Here is a 16534-nt window from a genome sequence, read left to right on the forward strand (position 1 = left end):
ACTTTTTTGACTGCCGATATGTTTGGACAGTTTTTTTAAAGCATTCATTGTATTGATTCATAGCATTTCCTGAATATCCTCTTCTTTCATGAATTTCCAAAAAGGCAGGTGAGGAGGGCCCCAAGCAGGGCAGGGCAGGGGGACTGCCGTGTTGCCTGGCCCCCGTGCTCCCCACCTGCTCTTGCTCTGCCTGAGCAGAGCACAGAAATGGTTGCGTCTTAGACACCTTCTTCAGAGGCCACACTGTAATTAAAACCTTTCTTACATGGTACATTGTCTATAAAAGCAATTCTGTCAGAATATTGATTTTACTGTGTGGTTATAGAGTTCCCACAGGAGACCTGAGTCCATGATCTGTGGCTTTCTGGCCATGGTGTATCTGCTAGCGGCTTTGTGAGGACTGCGTTCTCATGTACACTCATATGCCTGAACTCAAACACTCTCATGTCTGGACACGCACACACACTCATATGCCTGGCCACACATGCACACATAGATATACTCACAAAGATTCTACACACATATACAAGGACACAGATGCGCCCTCATACATGCAGTCTTTCTCCCCTTCACGCTCAATGCTGCTGCCATATTCAACTTCCCTCAGCTCCTCCAACATGCCACACTCACTCTTGCCCTGAGAACTCTACATGCTACTTCTGCCTGGGACGTTTTCCCTTCCACTTGCCATCTGGCTGGGTCTCATGTACCCTTCATGTCTGGGATTAAAGGTCACTTCCTTCAAACACCTTCCCTAGTTCTCTGGGCCACCTTGTGGCTCTGGCCGTTGCTCCTGTTCACTTATCTTCCCCTTTTGTGGCCCTCACTGTGCTTTCTTATAGTTGTTCCATGAGATCAGGGGTTTACGTCTGCTCTGCTCTCAGCTATGTCCCCAGAGCCTGGAAAGAACACTTGGTAGCTGTGCAAAAAATAGTTACCCACTGAATAAATAGTCTGGGGAAACTGAGGCGCTGGTTCCCTAAAGGGCATGTAGCTGATGCAGAAACAGGGCCAGAATGCCCAGAGTCTGACTCTAGAGCTCACATTCTTTATCTTCTATCCCTTGACTCTTCTCCTCATGGACTCTTGATTTTTCAAGCATTTTTTTACTACTTTTAAACATACATGCACATATACACATATCTGTGCGCACACATGCATAACCCAATGGGTACTTATATCACCTTCCAATAGGGAGTTTCTTCATCCATCAATCACTCATCTCCATGATGTCAGCTCCATGAAGAAAGAGATTCCTCACCTTGCTGGCTGTGGTAATAATCCCTGCACATAACACAGTGGCTGGCCCATGGCAGGTGCTCGAAAGTATATGTTAAATGAACAGACAAAACTGTTCAATAAACAGTCGCTGAATGCACGCAAGGCACTGTGCTCAGTGCCAATGGGGTTGCAGAGATGAACGAAAACAGCCATTGACCTCAAGTATCTTCCTGGCTGGTTGGGGAAATAATCAAATAAATCTTTGCCCTTTGGGATATGCAGACAGTCTGGCCTTTTTCTCATGTCTGTGCACAGACCAAAGGCACACACAAAATCGCACATGTGTGACTGAAACCAAACGCCCCACAGACATGCATCTGTTTGCCCAGGCCCCTGTCCAACCTAGAAATAAACAGGTTGCAGCATTTGCAGCCCAACCAGATTTGTTCCTCTGAGTTTAATTTCAGCCCCTTCATGTGGAACTTGCAAAGCTACCTGGAGGAGATATCCATAGCAACTGTGGTAACCATCTGAAAAAGATGATGTTAACCTTTTGGAGCCTGATGCCCACTTTGTAGGTCCCCCTTGGTATATTTACAGTGTTTCTTGGGATCTTGGAACTAAAGCGGCACGCTGGCTCAGAGAGGAGTGGGGAGGTCTGGGCCCCGAGGCTGCCTCCTTCTAAGCCTAGGATCTGGGCTTCTGGGCACATTAGTGCTCAATCACATAAGCCTGGTACCCGCCGGTGTTTAAAGCTGGAGGTGGAGAGAGGGGCTAGGATGAGGCGGGAATCAGCCTCAGTTTTGCCCCCAAGCTGCAAGCTGGACTTTCTGAAATTGTCAAAAGGTCTCACTCTGGGTCTTGCTGCCACCAAGTTGACCTTTTCGGTAAGAGTGAAGAACGCTCAGTGCCTCATCTTCAAGTCCATAGTGGATTGCTGCTTCTAGCAGGCCAGCCATTTCTACTCAATTCTGACCTTGGGCATGCCACCCCAGTTTCCTGATCTCACCCATGTAGCAGGGAGTTCATGTGAGAAAGCCCTTCCATCCAGCTCACAGGAAGCGGGGGCGGGGGGTGCTCTAGGATGCAGCATGGACAGTGGAAGGTACCGCATTTCCTGCTCTCAGGGGATGCTTGGTGGAGAGGAGAGGTTTGGGGGCCACTTGGACCAGAGTTTCAACCGCAGGTCCATTCACATACTTGATTTCTTCATTGGCAAAATGGACACAGTGATACATTCTTTATAAATCTATTGAGAAAATCAAAGGAAATCACATGTGTAAACAGTTTAGTCCAGTGCTTGGTATAATAGGTGCTCAATAAATAGTAGTTTGCTTTCTTTCCTATCCTGCTGTCTGCTACCATCCACTCCATGCCAACTGTAGCTATAGATAGAAAGGAAGCCAGCCCCTGCGGGGCTGTCAGCCTGACAGACCAGACAGATGAGTAAACAATTATGAGACAATGGACGGAATGGCTGATTCAACATGAGGATGGCAGAGAATGTCACCTCTCCAAAAAGAGCTGACATTAACCATGGGCACAATGACCAAGCAGACTCGGAAGGAAGTCCATTTCTGGTAGAGCAGTAGTTCTCAACTGGGCGCATCTTTGCCCCCAGGGTACAATTGCCAATGTCTGGAGATATACTTTGGTGGTTAAACTGGTGATAGAGCTTTTAGTATCAAATTAGCCAGAGACGGGGCTCACATGTTAACAATGCACAGGGCAGGCAGTCTCCACAACAAAGAATTATCAAGCCCCAAATGTCAGTGTGCCAAGGTTGAGCAACCTTCCTGTAGAGTATAATAATATTCCTCATCATGAAAACTATAATCACTACTGACTACTGAGTACCTAATGTGTACCAGACACGGTACTAAGGGTCTTCTACATATATTATTGCATTTAAAATGACTCCATTTTAAAGCTAAGGAGTCTGAGGCTCAGAGAGAAGAAAACTTGTCTGAGATGTCTAGGAATCAGAAATCAAGTTTGGAAGTCAGGTCTATCTGACTCCAAATACCATGTTTAAAAAAAAAATTTTTTACTGTTGTTCAACTACAGCTGTCCTCATTTTCCCCCCACCACTCTCCCCTGCCCCACCTCCCCCCACCTTCCACACTCAATCCTACCCCCCATGCTATTGGCTTTGTCCATGGGTCCTTTATACATGTTCCTTGATGACCCTTCCCCTTCTTTCTCCCCTCATTCCCTTCTTTCCCCTATTACCCCCCTCATCCCCCCGCCCTTGTTACTGTTAGTTTGTTCTTTATTTCAATGTCTCTGGTTATATTTTCCTTACTTGTTTGTTTTGTTGAGTAGGTTCCACTTACAGGTGAGATCATATGGTATTTATCCTTCACCACCTGGCTTATTTTACTTAGCATAATGCTCTCTAGTTCCATCCATGCTGTTGCAAAGGGTAGGCACTTCTTCTTTCTTTCTGCTGCATACTATTCCATTGTGTAAATGTACCACAGTACACAAAAATAAACTCAAGATGGATAAAAGACTCAAATAGAAGTTGCAACGCCATTGAAGTCCTAGAGGAGAACATAGGCAGGAAAATCTCAGATAGTCCATGCAGCAATATTTTCACTGACATATCCCCTAGAACAAGGGGCATAAAGGAAAGAATAAACAAATGGCACTTCATCAAACTAAAAAGCTTCTGCATGGTTAAAGAACACATCAGCAAAATGAAAAGAGAACCAACCATATGGGAAAATATATTTGCCAGTGATACCTCAGACACGGGTTTGATCTCCAAAATATATAAAGAACTCACATGACTCCGCTCCAGGAAGACAAACAATCCAATTAAAAAATGGGCAAAGGACCTATATTTCTCCAAGGAGGGCATATAGAGGGCCCAGAGACATATGAAAAGATGCTCAGCATCACTAGCCATCAGAGAGATGCAAATTAAAACCGCAATGAGATACCACTTCACACTGGTCAGAATGGCTGTCATAAACAGATCAACAAACAACAAGTGCTGGTGAGGTTGTAGAGTAAAGAGAGTCCTAGTACACTGTTGGTGGGAATGCAAACACTGCTATTTATTTTTTATTTTTTTAACATACCATGCTGTCTGAAACATCTATTGTGGAAAGATCTGGGGTTTGCCTTGATCAACCACTGGACATGCAGTGAGTAGGTTGGGTCAGACTAGCTTCAAGGTTCAAGGAACAGGAGCTACTCCTGCCTTTGAAGGTGCCACCTTGGGTCCTCAGGCAAGGAGAATAACTCTGGCTCAGCCCAGTGACAAAGCTCTTCTTTGGGTGGAAAATAACAGAAGGGAGCAGCTATTTCTTCCTACTCCCTCAGGTCTTGATGCCAATCCTGCTACTATTATGGTTACTACCACTACTTCAGCTAATAATTAATGAACACTCATCCAGTATTGCCTTATATTCACTTCATATTGTGTAAGTCTCCCCAGCAACCCAGTGAAATAGGTATGATAGCCTCTATTTCACGTGTGCAAACCAGAGGCCATGGAAGGGGTGAACATACAAGGGAGGACTAGTCATTGAACCCATGTTATTCTGTCAGTGATTCACAGCTGGGGGAAGTTTTCCCCTTCTGGATGGGATATTATCTGAATATCCAGATATTATCTGGTGACAGTTTTGATTGTCACCACTGTAATAGGGGTTTAGCTGGCATCTAGTGGGTAGAGACCAAGGATACTGCTGAAAACAAAGTCCTACATTGACAAGACAGCTGCCCATGATAGAGAATTTTCTGACCTCCCCTTTCAGCTGTGCCAAGGTTGAGAAAAGAACCTTCGACTCTACCTCAAAAGCCCCTACCCTGCTCTGAAGGCTTTACCTGTTCAGCATGCAGTGGGATTAACAGTTTCTGGGTTGCGTTCAGTAGATGTTTATTTAAAGTTTCCTAAGGACAGAAAACTCCATGCATCATTCCTGGAAGCATAGAGGAGCAGCATGAAAGTTAAAAATTCACTTTTGACAAACGGGATGACTTTTGTGACAAAACTATGAGAAAGGCCAGGAACCTGAACATTGCAAATCCACCTGTCTATGGCTGTGTGAGGGGTTTGGTTTTTTTCAGATGAAAATTGGGAAGGTGATCAGTGAGCCATAGTGAAATATTCATGACCCCCATCTAATTTCTAATTCAATTAAAAGGTGTTAATGTAGTTTACTGTGACAATTATTTTTGTTAATGAATATATTTAAATGCTTATCAGCAAAGGTGATAAGGAGTGCCCACTAGACCCAGCTATAAACTTGAATTTCAAATTGGTTTCAAAGTTGAAAGGTTGTTTTCGGAAAGCTGTAAACCAAATTCTGAATTTACAAAATGGATAATTTCAGAATTAGTTATTCAGTTCCAAAAGGCAGTCTTCCAGTTTTTGAGGATTCAAGACAGTTTTTTTTTTTAAAAGCACAAGTTCTTCAGTTGCATTTGAAATAGGATTTGATTTATTTTTAAAAAATCAAATTATAGTGACTTTGCAAGAACTCAAGGACAAGAAACTGGGCAAATACAATTGTTTGTTGCTGAGCAGAAGACAAGAGTTTCTCTGCCTTGGATGTCACAAGATTATTCCAGAAATGGGAAGTTATATCCGGAAGCCCCTTTTAAGAGGAACTGAACAGCATCTCTTTCTAAAAATTCAGCCTGCCTTATGGGGTGGAGGGATGAACAACAGGCAGATGTACTGAGGCTGGTGTACCAGATGTCTAGACATAGTCTCTTGTCCTTTCACTGGCATTTAAACTGTGTATTTGATATCACCTAGTTTTAAACACAGTCATCAAAATGTGAAATTGCCTATTTTAAATTTTACAGTGTTTGCATGACTTTTAAAAGATTGGTTTCTGACTTCTGGATGAAAAATGTCTTTTTTTATGTTTTTGAGTCTCACTTTCACTTGTTCTGTTAGCAAAAATAGCTACAATGACAGGTATGATGCCATCTTTTGACCAGCATATCTGATTTTGACACTCAACTCCATCATTCTCTTGCAGTGGGATTTGGGGAAAGTTACTTAACCTGTTTATTTCTCATCTATGAAGGAAAGGTTATAATATCTTGCATTCCTTGCCAGGTTATTGGAGGGATTGGAGAGGTAACCCTTAAGTTTAGTGACCAGCAACTTAAGTGCCTAACAGCATCTTTAAATATAAATGCTCAAAATATTGTAGTGTTGGTGGTAGTAGTACTTACAGTCACTTTTGTGGTTGTTGTGAATCTTAACATTCTTTAATCTCAAATCATTCTCCAGAATAGGTAACATTATTTCTATTTTATTGGTAAGAAGACTGAGATTCAGAGAAGCTTAGTTACATTTCCTATCACACAAGTGGTCAGTGGTGGATTAAGATTTGATCCGGATTGGTTTGATTATAAAGAACAGGTTCTGATGACATAGAATGATCCTTTCACTTATGATCCATATTCTGTTGCTCCTCTGCTAGAAATCTCTTTACACCTGACAATGTCTCATAATTCCAATTTACTTCTAGGTCCTTAAATAGATATCATTTGAGAATGAACAGTTCCCACCATTTCTTTGAGCAAAATCTCCTTCATTGTCTATATTTTTACATTGCTTTATTCTCTTCAAGGTAATGCATAAAATTGGACAACAGAGTGTGAAAGAGCATCAAGCAGTATCTTTAATACTGTTTAGAAAAACATACAGAATACTGGTTTTGTTACCGAACAAAAGGACCCATGGGGGGGTGGGCGGTGCCCAGATGCTGTTACTGAAACGACACCCTCCTTCCCCGGGACCCCTTGGTTGCCGGTCCTTTGCCCACCGCCCTTGGAATTATGGCTCTGAATGGCAGAATTTGGTGACAAGGAAAGGAACTATTTATTCAAAAGTTTTACAGGTTTGATTAATAGCTAAATGTCACCCTTAAACTTCAAAAATCCCTTTAAAACAATCACCAGCGCACACACAGTCCTGCCTTCCCCTCTTTGCCCAGTTAGGCTAATCAGGCTAGTCAGGGGTACCGTCCTTCAGAAGAAAAAGAAGTCCGGGGCTCGGCTAGGCAGGCCTCTCGCGGTTCTCAGCACTATCTGCTGTGTCGCCGCGATCTCCGGCTCTTAATCCATAACCATGGGGCACCTTCTCCTGGCCCACTAGCAAGAGTCCTTTCTCCCCTCTTTCTTCCCGCGTGGTCTTCACACTGTTCCCCAGAGTCTGTGTCCCTTTGTCTCTCCTGCAGGCCCCTGTCTCTCCTCTTTCTCAGTTACATTCTGTGTTAAGTCTTTTAAATCTTCCTGATTAGCTTTGGTGATATGCAAAATAACCCTCTTTGCAAATGAGGAATGAAGCTATCCTGTTATTGACATACCAAATGACTCTCAATGGCCCTGCTCAAGGCTACCCATCCCCCATGGCAGCCTGCCCTGGGGTGGGGAGAATATATTTTTCTTGGACACCCCAATTTCTGGACCCCGTTACAAATACCCTTTGTTGGGGGGGGGGGGGCCTGGCTGTGCCCTGTTATAGTTTCTGCAGGTAGACCTCACTAAATTGTAGAGATCTTTTAGGTAATGTCCTAAGTGTAATTGTGTGTAAACATAACCCTTCACCAAAGACTGATTGGGTGCTGGAAATGGTAAGTTCTTGGAAAGGCAAGAGTGAGAGGAAAGGGCAAAGTCTTGGATATCTGACTGGTGATATTGACTCTGTAAAATGAATCAGCAGAGGACATTTGGCTCATGCTCCTGAAAATCCCAGGAGTATCCCAGTCCAGAGCTTTCTCCAGATTCCAGGAAAAAGAAAGTGCATAACATTCAACTCTTTCTGGTAAAGACTTCAGACAGGGATGCTGCTGCTCTGATTTACAATCCCCACTCCCCCGCTCCACACACAAAAAGGCTCGGAGACTTGATTTGAAGAACAAATCTGCCCAAGTAACTCGTAGAGGGAGGGAAGATAGTTTTAAAAGCCATTCAAATCTCAACAACCCATGAAAACTCTATGCTAAGTGGAAGAAGCCACTCACAAGATAACACATAGTATATGATTCCATTCATAAGGAAGTATAGACTAGGGAAGTTTATAGAAATAGGAAGTGTATTAGTAATTTCTTAGGGCTGAGGGAAGGTGGAGAATAGGAGGGTGAGAGCTAGAAAGAACACAGGGCTTCTTTTTTAGGTGATGAAAATATTCTAAAGTTGACTGATGTTGGTTGCACAACTTGTGAATATACTAAATACCACTGAGCTGTCCACTTTCAATGTGTGAATTATGTGGTATGTGAATTATATCTCAATAAAGTTATTTTTCAAAACCTCAGCAACCAGCACAGGCAACGTATTGCCTATGGCTATGTCCTTGCTTTCAATGCCCACCTAGTGCTTTCTCCACGCCTTTTGTAGTCTTGCCTTCCTTATCCTACCAATCTTGCCAAATTGCTGTTATCCATATGGTCTCAGAGTACCCATAGTGACAAATATCTTGGAAGCAAAAGAGTCTTTTCTTTTCTTTTCTTTTTTACAGCATGCTGATTTTTCTGATCACCCTAATTTGTTTCTGTATATTTCGGATATATACTTGAAGGCTTTAAGGAAATTTATATACAACTACCACCCAACAACCATCTGCTCTCCTACTTTTAAGCCTACTCTGGGAAGCATTGGAAATGGGGAGGGGGAATCACTTCAACATGATGTTGAATTTTCTCCTCTGTATCCTCAGGGAAGACAAAGCATAACACAAAGATCTTGGGAGTTCATTTTCTAACACAATTTAGGTGTCACCACCTGTGAGATCCAGTGAAAATGTTTAACTTCTCTGAGTCTGCCTTCTTATCTATAGAAAGGGGACCATTGTGTTAGCCTCATCATATAAGTGAAAGAAGATGATGTCTATAAATCACTTATCTTGACAGGCACTGGGCATTCTGTGGATCCAAGTTATTTATTATAATTGCTTGCATTACAATTGATTAGAGCATATATACTTCTGAAGTTCAATCTTTTTGACTCACTTAGGACCTCTGCCCTAGGAATCACCACCTGACAGTAGATTCCCCTTTCTTGTAGTGACTGCCATTCTAGCTTAACCCAATATTCAGATCAACAGGAGTCTGCATCTTACAAAGTCATGCGTAGCCATGATGCAGGTGGACTGAAGGGCTAGAACTTCAGACTGGTTGCATCAGTTTAGAATTTACAGACCCACTGATCATTTGGTAGCCAGAGGTGGTGGTTTTTTTAATCCTTTCATCATTACATTTTGATAGCGATTTTCAGGAGAATCAAACCAGGGTCCCATGAGCCAGATCACCCACAGGTGTGTATGGTTTGCACCTGGAAGTGTCCGTGTTTTTCAGTTAGTTACCAGCACCAAGTAAAAGTCAAACTTCATTTATTATCTACTTTTCTGACTTTTCTGGAACAACTGAGCACACATTTATGCATGGCAGCAGCCAGCTGGAACTGAAAAGCAGCTGCCTCCTTTCAAAGGGATGTACTTCCTTGGTTCCCTCAGTCTCCATCCTTTTTCCTGACTTATTTACGTTACCTGTCTGGTGTCTGGATACACTTGAGTTTATAATCCCCAAACTAAGCCTCTGCAATCCACAGGAATGAATCGCTCACAGTAGAAAAGATATTGATAGGCTTTCTTGGTGTCCCTAGAAAAATCCCAGTCTATGATGCCAAGTACAGGGATTAAGGTATTTTGTCTAAAAGTACACAGGAACAAGAGACCAGCTAGGAATGGACACTGGCTCAAAATCCTGTTGTAGGTGTCAGAGGGTAGGAGATGAAGCTTCTGGAGCAGAGAAAATGTACCACATCTCTCCAAGTTTAAGATGACCTCATTATTGAATCAAACTTCTAAGGGACAATTGCAGGGAACCTGCATTATGCTCCTCTTCCTCAAATATGTCAGAAGAGGGATGACTCTGTGGCTGCACATGTCTCACATTAAATGCTGCTACAGGTCTCACAGCAGATCTCTGAGGCCCTCTCCTCCTTTCCATTCCAGAAGCAGATCAGCTCACATTTTAAATTCTCTAATAGAAGCACAAATGAGGTTTATGAACCATTAACCTTAGGTCAGTTTTCCAAAGTCTCAGAAAGCATTTTAAAACACTTAATTACTTTGCTTCACTGGAAACAGATTGTAGATCAGTGCAATTAAGCAGATGCTCGAGGTGAAACATTTCACTAAGATGGACAAGAAGCTCCCACCCCAGGACTTCTAGGGAGGAAGAGCTTATTTCTCATACCTACCCCCCCCCCACCCTGAATATGTCATGATAATTTCTAAGCAAGATTTGTTTGCATTCTCCAAGCCCCTTCCTCTTACAGTTTTGAAGTCTAACCTTGATTTTTCACTGTACTTGGGGAAAGGACAGTTCTGAGTAAATGAATTTGTAGGTTAAAGTAAGATCCTCTTAAATTCATTCAGTCCTGTTGAACATTTCTTTTAGAAAATTAAGTCCTCCATTATTTTGCTTTAGGAGGAGCTTAGGAAAGGGCTGATTAGGAAGACAAGTTCGCTGAGCCTGGGGTACCGGGGGCTGAGAGTGTGAACCCCTCATAATTTCTTAGCTTGGAGCAGAAGGCAATGGCCAGAGGCTCGAGGGGATGACTGATTTCCTTCTTTGTCCCAGCTGTGCCACCGCCATGTTGTAGAGCTTAGGTGAGTCAGTTTAAGCTTTACACGAGTGTTATTCTCTTCATGTATAAAAAGATTGGATTGCAATGGATCTCAGATTTCCTTTCTAGCCCTGACAGTCTATGATTACTTATAAAACTTATTCTGTAGACACAAAAGGCATAAAAAATCAGGCTACTACTTTCAGTTGAAGATGGCTGATTGAGTACGTCTTGACAAAAGAAATAAAAGAGCAAGAATAAATCTATGGCAGTGCTGGAAACTGGGGAATGTTGCCATCAGTGGGCCAGAAATATTGAGAAATGTGTAGAAGAGATAAAATGTATGGCATTGGATTAATGGCGAGTCCTTAACAGCCTTCAGGAAACTATAAACCCAAGTAGATAAAAGAAGAGACAATTGTAAAACTGAGTCCTTCCAGCAGAACTCTAGAGAAAAATCAGAATCTGAGACAGCCGTCTGGGAGAAGCAATGGTCTACGGGTAATAAATTACAGAACAACAGAAAGATTACACAAATTTCTCACTCAAAACAGAGGCTGGCTGCAGCATTCACTCCCAGGCTTTCTGTGAAGTCAGCTTTTTATATGAAGTTAGGACTGGAGTTTAGGTGCCTAGACAGAGAAATGGGTCACTGCCCTGAGTAACCCTTGCTGAACACAAGTGAGATGGAGCACCTATAACCCAAAGTCAAGCTTCCCTTCCTCGCTTCACGAAGGGAAGTCTGCATGGATGTACCTCTTCCCCACTCCAAGCAGCCACTTTTGCTACCTAGGGGACAGTGACTGTAATATTTTGGAGAAAAATATTTAAGCTGCCAAAACTGTCAATCTATACTGGCACTGTGCAGTAGAACAGTCTGTGGTGATACAAATGTTCTTAAACCTGTTGTGCCCAATACCATAGCCTGTAGAACCATGTGGCTACTGAGCACTTGACCTGCGGCTAGTGCAACTGAGGAACTGAATTTTAATTTTATTTAATTTTACTTAATTTAAATAGGAATATAGTAGCCACAGGTGACTAGCGGCTACCACATATGACTATTTACAATAAACAGATATCAAGTTGGACAGCAGATTGTCCTTTATAAATATAAACAAATATTTGAGGGAACTAAATAGCATAAAAAAGAGACATCAAGCTGAGCATACGGAGATCCTGAATCCTGACCAAAGTTAATTCAGGAAACAGAAGATAACTTCAAAGAATGTTAATTAGTACTCTCAGCTCTGGGAGGATGTACCATCCATACAGGAACCTGGGTTGCCATAAGAATACTTTAATAATACAAAACAAGTCTTGGAAATTAAAATATGACTGGTAATATTAAAAACTAAATATAAGGGCAGAATATCAGAATTTAAAAAATGAAAGGATTGACTTAGTAATCTAGGACATCTAGCAAAAGTATTCTCCCAGCCCACAGAACAATGACATAAAAATTTCAATGACATAAAATTACTGATGGGTGGATCCAAGAGATCAAATATTCAGCAAAGGAGGATTTTAGAAAGAGGGAGCAGACATGGTGGAATGAAAGAAAGAACTGAAGAAATAGTAGAGGGAAAAGTCCGAATAATTGCTGATATTGCAGGTGTAAAATTTCAACATGATTGTTAAATAGAGGTTAATAAAAATAGAAGACACATGCCATAGAACTAAATATATAAAATCTATGCATGTCTACAACAACATATTGATCTTATACAAAAATTCTACATCATAAGAATTGGGAAGTAAAGAATGGAGGGTAGAAGAAATGAAGTTATGCTATAAGGATTGTCTTTTCAGAGAGGAGTCCTTAGACTACTGATTACTTTTGACATTGCTAAGAAAATAGGATTTGAAATATATTTGTGTCGGTAAAACTACATATATATTAAAGTACAAGTATTTAAAAAAGAAGGCAGTTTTCTATTTTACTGGAGAAATAAAAGCAAGAAAGAATGTTTGCTCAGTTAGCTAGAATCTGAAAAGGAGATCATTTAGGGAAAAGTGAAAAGTAAACACCATAAATTAAGATGACAGAAATAAAGCCAAACATACAGTGATTATAGTAAATATTAATAATTTAATCTGTTCTATTAAAAGACAAACACTATTAGAATTTTTAAAGGCAATTTAACCACATGTTGCTCAGGAAAATTGAAATAAAATCATAAAAAAAGTTAGAAATAAAAGGCTAGAGAAAGCTATAAATATTGTGTTGGGTTGGCAACTATTTTTTCTAAGGAAGGATTTCTTTGTTTAAAGATTACATGTCCCAACTGTTTTTTATTCTTGCTCTATTAATATACTCTTGTTTTATGAAATGATAACTTTAGGTCAGTTGCTAAATTATTTTGAAATTTTCGCTCTTGTAAAAAAAAAAATCTCAAATCTGGCCTTAGGGATATTTGAGTTAGAATAATAAGAGGTCAAGCTCCTGTCAAGAATTTTAAAAATAATAAAGCCTACTAATTCCAGATTATGCTTCAGGACTATAATTATATTTTACCCAATTTCTCTTTGTGTGTGTCTCTCTCTCTTTTTTTTTTTTTTTTTTGCATTACAAAAGTCAAACTTGGACTTTTTTCAGGCAGCCGTGAAGATAGTGGATAGTCAGACTGCATGTGCCTACAAAAAGCAGCCCGCCATCTTTCAAAATAAGAAGAGGGTCCTGCGTGGAGAAACTGGCAGAGAAGCTACTGCGATACTACCAAGAACATTGGTCTGGGTTTAAAGGTACCTGAGGGGGCCACTTAGGGCACCTACATTGACAAGAAATGCCCTTTTATTAGTAATATCTTCATCTGAGAGTGCACCTGGTCTGGTGTGATGACCAAGACGAAGATACAGAGGACCACTGGCTTCTGCCAACCTACCTCCATTATATCCAGAAGTCCAACTGCTTTCAGAAGCGCCACAAGAACATGTCAGTGCACATCTCCTTCTCCTTCAGAGATGTCCAGATTGGTGACATTGTCACAGTGGGTGAGTCCTGGCCCCTGAGCAAGATCGTGCACTTCAACATGCTCATGGTCACCAAGGCTGGTGGCACCGAGAAGCAATTCCAGAAGTTCTCAGGCAAGATACCTGCCCATTCCCTCGAAGAAAATAAAGTTATTTTCTGTCACAGGCCAGTTTCCTGGGATCTGTGACCTTACCAGGGGGAAGTGTTGTCCCTGGCAATTGAACAGGATAATGAGAAAGATGGGGTTCTTTTTTACCCTTTGGGGCATAAGGACAAAAATGGGGGCCAAGCCCTGCCTCCTGCTCTCTTACCTCTGGGTGAAGGCAACCTGTATTAAAGATACTGCACCTCTCAAAGAAAAAGAAAAGTTAAACTTGGTAATTGGAAGAGATTCAAATGATTCCTAGGAATATAAAACATGTAACTCCTAACACACATGAGCACCTTCCCCCACCCCTCACCACCAATTAGCTCTTCAATACTAAAATGGTGTGGAGGGCCAGTTCTTCCTCCTGAACACTTCAGATATTAATTTCTGTTTCTACAAAGACTTCTTAATGCATCTGCTCTAATCTATCTATTTGTCCTAAAGGCTGGGTTCAGGATGTTCTGCCTGTCTCTTACAAAAATCCATGTTTAAAACATTAACTCAGCAAAATACCCTAGGATGCCAAAACTAAAATACCTGCTTCATCTAATGACTCCATGGATGAGAAACCTAGATTCAGAGAGATAAAGAGGCTTGCCCAAGGTCATAGGGCTAGTTTGTTGCAGAGCTGGGACTAGAAACAAAGGACAGAACTATTCTTTTGGTTTCATGCTGATTAAAAACCCAACCCAAACTGGCTTTGATTCCCATAAATGAGAAGTTGAAGATTAGTACTAGGTTGAGGTGCAAGCTGACCCCAGTGTTCAATTTTATGTCACTAGAAGGAAGTTTCTCTGCCAGACTGCTCCCTTCCACATTGGCTTCATTATCAGATTCCATGTGGTGGCATCATGGCTGCCAGTATCACCAAGTTTGAGTCCAAATTCACATCTAGTTGTAAAGAGCCTGGTCCTCTAATTTTTACCATCAAAAGCATCCCTGCCCTGGCTGGTGTGGCTCAGTGGACTGAGTGCTGGCCTGTGATCCAACGGGTCGCTGGTTCAGTCCCCAGTCAGGGCACATGCTGGGGTTGCAGGTCAGGTCCCCAGTAGTGGGTGCGCAAGAGGTAACCACACACTGAGGTTTCTCTCCCTCTCTTTCTCCCACCCTTCCCCTCTGTCTAAAAATAAATAAATAGAATCTTTTAAAAATAAAGACTATTTGACTAAAAAAAAAAAAGCATCTTTTTGTCTCATTGGATCAACCTGAATCATGTGACTATCCCTGAATCAATCCCTAAAACCACAGCAATGCCTGGTCTGATGGATCTGGTCTGAGCCCTGTGACCATCCCTAGAACAGGAAGTGGATTCATCTTCCTCTGAAGCACATGGGCTAAGAGTCAGAGAGGAGTGTTCCCAGGAGGAAAATCTGGGCACTCTAAATAGGGAAATGATGAGTAAGTGCTGAGTGGACAAGTCTTCCTCCTGGCCCAGTAAGTTCACATTTCACTATCTTCAAAAGTTGTTCATTCCTCCATTCAAGGAAGCAACTGTTACTAAACCTAGTCATCCTGTTTCAGGGGCAGGAACAACCATGCAGGAGAACTTGGAATTTTTTTTTTTTTTTTTTTTTGGAGTGCTGCCTGAAGGTCAATAGTGAAGGATGACAATAGCAAAGCCATTGTTCATTGTTCTGTCATCATCTATTGCACATTCCAAATCAGCAAAAGTATAAGCTGTCTGGAGTGTCAAATCCTTTGATAAATTGAAGTCTTCCTGGTTGCTGAACACTAACCCTGTTCCAATTATTGATTGTGAAAAATCAATGAAGAATATGGAACCTAAGATAATGATATTTTCAACTCTATATACTTTCAGAATTGGCTAGCAAGAGTATCAAATTCAGACAGTCACAGCCCTAAGGGTGCTGCTTACGATTGTGCACTTTAGGAAGATATATAGGAAGGGCTGTGCCAGGTATCTCAGCCTCTCTTCGACTTGGGGTAGTATTAGAAGACCTTTGTGATTTGTGACTGCTCAAAACCATCGATCTTCTTGTTAAGAAAACATCCTCCCTTATCACATTCCTTAGAGAATTTGTTTCTTCCTCACTGCAGCCATGTGTTTTGCATGGGAAAAGCAGGCATCTTGCCTACAGGATGTATGATCCAGGATCAGATCATTGATACTTCTATTTCTCCTGGTAACAGTGACTGGACCCAAGTTATGTTGGACTAATCAGAAACATACCTTAGAATTTTTGTATGGAACGCTGATAGGAAAAATTATCTTCTTTCTTCTATTTGAGGTTGTAAAAGTCTGAGCCCACCACTGCCGGTGATGGTGGGGAGCAAGGGTTAGAAAAACTTTATGCAGGAGTGATGGGGGTATGAGAAGAAAAAACTGGCCTGTGATACTTCTAGTGAGACATTTGCATATACATTTTCAGTTTTTCATCCATACACCTCATTAGTGGAAGCTTCTCTCTGATTCTGACAATAGGTTTATACTAAGTCCTTGTGGAATAGAATAGCCAAACCAGACTTTTTCCCACTTTAGCTAAAGAAGCTGCCAGCTGCTCTTCATCCTGGTGGGGATAGAAGGTCATTTTAGAGCAGATGTTTATGCTCTCTTTTAAATA

At 41.5% G+C, this 16534-nt stretch overlaps 1 pseudogene; it reads left to right on the plus strand.

Annotated features, from left to right (window-relative positions):
- The first annotated feature begins 2000 nt into the window (after positions 1-2000).
- LOC129083308 (40S ribosomal protein S11-like) lies at positions 2001-13991 on the plus strand (annotated as a pseudogene).
- Positions 13992-16534: the final 2543 nt, after the last annotated feature.

The sequence above is a fragment of the Pteronotus mesoamericanus genome, unplaced genomic scaffold (assembly GCF_021234165.1).
Source record: "Pteronotus mesoamericanus isolate MK-2021 breed Mesoamerican mustached bat unplaced genomic scaffold, CSHL_Meso_final scaffold_167, whole genome shotgun sequence".
In the NCBI taxonomy this organism is placed as follows: Eukaryota; Metazoa; Chordata; class Mammalia; order Chiroptera; family Mormoopidae; genus Pteronotus; species Pteronotus mesoamericanus.